This window comes from Caretta caretta, chromosome 1 (genome assembly GCF_965140235.1).
Source record: "Caretta caretta isolate rCarCar2 chromosome 1, rCarCar1.hap1, whole genome shotgun sequence".
Taxonomy (NCBI): Eukaryota; Metazoa; Chordata; order Testudines; family Cheloniidae; genus Caretta; species Caretta caretta.
The window spans coordinates 287,134,558-287,140,557 of record NC_134206.1 but is presented as its reverse complement, the minus strand read 5'-3'; positions in this window follow the sequence as shown (position 1 = coordinate 287,140,557).

Here is a 6,000-nt window from a genome sequence, read left to right as displayed (position 1 = left end):
TAAAAATATTATTATATGTTCAAAAAAGCACTCGACTGTGGTTTATCATTACAAAACTTTTTAATGAATTGCTGGCATTTGAGGCAGATACTCCCTAGAATAGTTCTGCCACCTCTCTAAAACTGGAGGGGAATGAGATATGTGATGCCACAGAAATGTTTCATGGAGTTAGCATAACCTAATTAATCTAGGCACTTTTTTAAGAGCCTGCTTCATATATCAGATCTGAAGGTGTGTGCTATTTTGTATCTTTCAAAAGCATTTCATACAAATGTTGATTCTTACATATCAGTTTATTTCATATCAATATCAAGCCCTAAGGGAGCAGTATTTGTGCATGGTGGAGCACGTACAATATCAGATGGCAGTTTTAAAGCGATGGGGTGAAATCCAAGCCCCAGTGAAGTCAATTGGAAACTTCTCATTGACTTCAATAGGGCCAGGATTTCACCCAGGGTGTACTTGATTGTTAAGTACAAATTCAGTTATCTTACATAACAAGTTGTCTGAGCAGAATACTGTTAATACTGCACAGTGCAGTACGTTGCTGGATTTTGAAAATATGCTTGTAGGTGAACTGAAAGGGTAGAAAGTTAAAGCCAAAGGGCCGCATTATCCCCAGTTGCACAAAAAAGTGCACAATAGTAAACACCACATGAAAAGGATATATAAGAGGGGGAGAAGGGTATCATGCCCTTTGAAAGCATGCAAATCCAGTACAGCTCAATGGCATCATTAAAGCATAGTCCCACACTAGGGGTAATGTGGACCTCCATTGTTCCAAGGAAGCATCAGAAGAGAATTTCCTCCTGGAATTCTCCAGCATGCAAGAGAAATACATGTGTGCATCCATTCAGAAGTTTCTGTGCATTCCTACTGTGTCCCAGGTCAGCTCCAATGACCAGTATGCATGTGTGTGTGTGTGTTGAAATCCACGGTCATGCCTTTTCCTCCCCATCCACTTGGGGTGTCTTGCAGAAGTAGACATGGACTTGATTCTACAGGCATTTAGATGAGCAGCAGCAACAGTAAAGGGTGTTTACTGAAAGCACAGTGCAACAGCACACGCTGAGGACAACGTATGGGTCACCAGTCCTAGTAGATGAGCCACAGGGACAGAAGACACTGCACCAAATTCTGAGAGACAATAGTTAGGTAGCTAACTATGAGCTAAATTGATCACACTTACCCCGTATGGCTATCCCAAAACCCCCAAATAAACTTCCAAAGTCCTTCACCATACACACTAGGTTCAGTGTAAAACCTACTCTGTCACCATAAGGCATTCTCTTCTTTGATTGTTCTAATATCCTGGTCAAGAAGAGCAAAAGCACTCATAATAGAAGAAAAATATCCCTACTATGTAGAGATGTTAGCAACTTTTTAGGGCCTAATTCAACCAAGAAAGGCTCTTGACTTCCATACTTTCAAGACAACAGAAATCTTTTTTTTTTTTTGATGCTAGAACAACAGAAATTTTGTTATATATAACGGGGTTTAAAGGAAAACTGATGTTACATTATTTAAATTATGATGCCTGTCACAATTCTTTTCTTTTCTTCTGCTAGCTTATCATACACCTCTTCCTCTCATACACTAACTGATTCCAAAATTGCTAAAACAAGATCTTCTCCTATTACATCTGCACTAAAAAAATAGCCACTACTAAGCCCCCTCAGAACCGCCTCAGTTTTTTCATGCTTTGTGTGTATATAATAAGATCTTCTAAACTTTCCACAGTATGCATCCGATGAAGTGAGCTGTAGCTCACGAAAGCTTATGCTCAAATAAATTGGTTAGTCTCTAAGGTGCCACAAGTACTCCTTTTCTTTTTGCGAATACAGACTAACACGGCTGTTACTCTGAAACCTATAAAAAGCCATGCACACACACCACAAACTGCGGTAAGCCCAATGTGTTTGTCACAGGGAAAAAGGATGAGAAGGAAGGAAGGAAGTAATAGGATAGAATTCCTAACAGGCTGCTAAAAGTAATAGTTTTTTTATTCATACCTGTCCTATGTCCCAAATCCTCTCCCCATCTCAGAAAGGGTGAAATTCATCGTAGCACAGAGGGTCCACACGAGACCCCTCTATTCTTCTCAAGCCCTTAATTATGAAGGCTTAAAAGGGGCTATGCAATATAAGAGACTTGTGGGGACTCTGGAGCAATTTCCGTCACAGAAGTGGAGGGCTCTGCTTTTAGTGGACCTGTTAGCACTGCTGCAGCATGAGGTGAATAATGTTTTGAAAGCCTCTGTAGGGGTCATGCCCCCTATACACCACAGAGCTCAGCATCATGGAGGCTCCAACATGCAATTTTAAGAGCAAGGCTCATTCATCTGCAACTACACAGAACTATTGCCCATTAATACCTGTAAGGAAGAACAATACACAGACTGTATAGGTGTAAAGAGCTGGGGACTAGAACACAGGTCTGCTGAGCCTTAGACTGCTGGTATTCCCACTGGGAGGCCACACAGGCACACAGCCAGGGTGCACTGTGAAGAGAAGATGCCAGAGGACCTATCGACTAAGAAGTCCAGAGTGATGGTACCCTGGAGCCCTCTGATTGGCCAAGCACCCTATATAACCCTAAGATTTGCCAGAGGAAGGTGTCTGGGCAATCACAACAGACTTTGACCTGCTGCAATGCCAGACTTTACTTGATCTTCGACTCCAGGCTGACTCTGACCTTGACTCTTGCTTACAGAACCTGGCTTTGCAATTCCTCCAAGTCCTGCCCAGCAACTACTGTCCCTGGTGGGCAACCTCAGCCTAGCTGTGATGGCTAGGCCAGACTACCTGTGCCCCAGTTCCATACGGCAAGTCCTGAAATGGCCCAAGTGCTTCACTTTTGTACAGACCTCCAAAATTCAGACCCTTCTTAGATCCATTTTTTTAGTCACCTCTAAGCAGAATTTGAACCAAGTAACTACTGAGTTCAAGAAAACTATCAAACCAAAGATTTGGGGGTCATGATGGATAATTGTCTGCACATGAGCTCCCAGTCAATGCTATGGCCAAAAGAGCTAATGAAGGCCTGAATTACAGAAGGTCACTCTAGATGAGCATGATGATTCTTTCTGGCCTTGAAATCTATGAATCCAGGATGTTTATGTATATTTCCAAACTAGCAAAATTAACTCACCCAGCCCTAATTTTGTCACCGTCATTCTGCGTTTCATAGATTCATAGATAATAAGGTCATAAAGGATCATTATGATCATCTAGTCTGACCTCCTGCACAATGCAGGCCACAGAATCTCACCCACCCACTCCTGCAGTAAATCTCTCACCTATGTCTGAGCTATTGAAGTCCTCAAATCATGGTTTAAAGATATCAAGGTGCAGAGACCCAGGCCCCAAGCTACAGAGGAAGGCAAAAAACCTCCAGGGCCTCTTCCAATCTGCCCTGGAGGAAAATTCCTTCCCAACCCCAAATATGGCGATCAGCTGAACCCTGAGCATGTGGGCAAGATACCCAGAAAAGAATTCTATGTAGTAACTCAGATCCCACCCCATCTAACGTCCCATCACAGGCCATTGGGCCTATTTACCATGAATAGTTAAAGATCAATTAATTGCCAAAATCATGTTATCCCATCATACCATCTCCTCCATAAACTTATCGAGTTTAATCCTGAAGCCAGATAGGTCTTTTGCCCCCACTGCTTCCCTTGGAAGGCTGTTCCAGAACTTCACTCCTCTGATGGTTAGAAACCTTCATCTAATTTCAATTCTAAACTTCCCAATGGCCAGTTTATATCCATCTGTTCTTGTGTCCACATTGCTACTGAGCTTAAATAATTCCTCTCCCTCCCCAGTATTTATCCCTCTGATATATTTATAGAGAGCAAACATATCTCCCCTCAACCTTCTTTTGGTTAGGCTAAACAAGCCAAGCTACTTGAGTCTCCTTTCATAAGACAAGTTTTCCATTCCTCGGATCATCCTAGTAGACCTTCTCTGTACCTGTTCCAGTTTGAATTCATCCTTCTTAAACATGGGAGACCAGAACTGCACACAGTATTCCAGATGAGGTCTCACCAGTGCCTTGTATAATGGTACTAACACCTCCTTATCTCTACTGGAAATACCTCGCCTGATGCATCCCAAGACCGCATTAGCTTTTCTCATGGCCACATCACATTGGCAGCTCATAGTCATCCTGTGGTCAACCAATGCTCCAAGGTTCTTCTTCTCCTCTGTTACTTCTAATTGATGAGTCCCCAGCTTATAACTAAAATTCTTGTTATTAATCCCTAAATGCATGACCTTACACTTCTCACTATTAAATTTCATCCTATTACTATTACTCCAATTTACAAGGTCATCCAGATCCTCCTGTAGGATATCCCGGTCTTTCTCTAAGTTGGCAATACCTCCCAGCTTTGTATCATCCGCAAACTTTATTAGCACACTCCCACTTTTTGCTCCAAAGTCAGTAATAAAAAGATTAAATAAGATTGGTCCCAAAACCGATCCCTGAGGAACTCCACTGGTAACCTCCCTCCAGCCTGACAGTTCACCTTTCAGTAGGACCCACTGTAGTCTCCTCTTTAACCAATTCCTTATCCACCTTTCACTTTTCATATTGATCCCCATCTTTTCCAATTTAACTAATAATTCCCCATGTGGCAACATATCAAACACCTCACTGAAATCTAGGTAAATTAGATCCACTGTGTTTCCTTTGTCTAAAAAATCTGTTACTTTCTTCAAGAAGGAGATCAGTTTGGTTTGGCACGATCTACCTTTCGTAAAACCATGTTATATTTTGTCCCATTTACCATTGGCCTCAATTTTCTTAACTACTTTCTCCTTCAAAATTTTTTCCAAGACCTTGCATACTACAGATGTTAAACTAACAGGCCTGTAGTTGCGTGGATCACTTTTTTTTCCTTTCTTAAAAATAGGAACTATGTTAGCAATTCTCCAGGCATATGGTACAATCCCTGAGTTTACAGATTCATTAAAAATTCTTGCTAATGGGTTTGCAATTTCATGTGCCAATTCCTTTAATATTCTTGGATGAAGATTATCCAGGCCCCCCGATTTAGTCCCATTAAGCTGTCTGAGTTTCGCTTCTACCTCAGATATGGTAATATCTACCTCCATATCCTCATTGCCATTTGTCATGCTACCATTATCCCTAAAATGCAGTGAAAAACACAACATAAATACCTAGACAAAGACTTTCAGATAGTGTGACAGGAAAGCATTTTGATCTACCTCATTGTCCTTTGTACACCTTTGCCACCTCTTCCCTATCCACATTCTTGTTCTTGCCCCTGGTCCTTTGTGCATTAGAGCACACGATGATGGGTGTTTAGATCTAAGATGGATCAGATAATAGTAAGACCTAAAGATAGAAAAGACTAATTAAAACGCATAGTTAATCTCTATGCTAGTCCAAGGCATATTGTACATTTACTAGAGCTTTGTCTAGTCTCATTTTAAATATCCTAAATGATGTCACTTTCACCACAATTTACTACAGTAAAAGGTGTGTTATCCGGAACTTTATCACCTGGAAAGCTCTATTAACCAGCATTTCTGATTTCTCCCAATACAAATCTTCAGTCTAGTAACTGGGACTAGTATATTGCCTAGGAGGTTATGCAATTGCACATTCTGCACTCTACTTTTATGCAAAAGAGGCAGAAGACAAGTAAGCAAGCTGACATCAGGGATTTATTCAGAAAAGCAGCTTCCAGGGTGTATCATAGGGTCATTACAGATTCAGCCCAATCTCCTACACCTTCTATGTCTACAATGATAATTGATTTTAATAATGATGACCTTGAGGCAATGCTGGATAACATGCCGGACAATAAAGCTTTTACTGTATTAGGAAGTTCTTCCTGAATAGCTTGTTTCTACATCTTCATGCTCAAATAGACTGTATTCATTCTAATACAGGGTCTCTATTAGAAACAGACCAACTGTTCTGGAGATTAGCTTCTCCACACACATTCTCTCACAGGACCTACCTCTC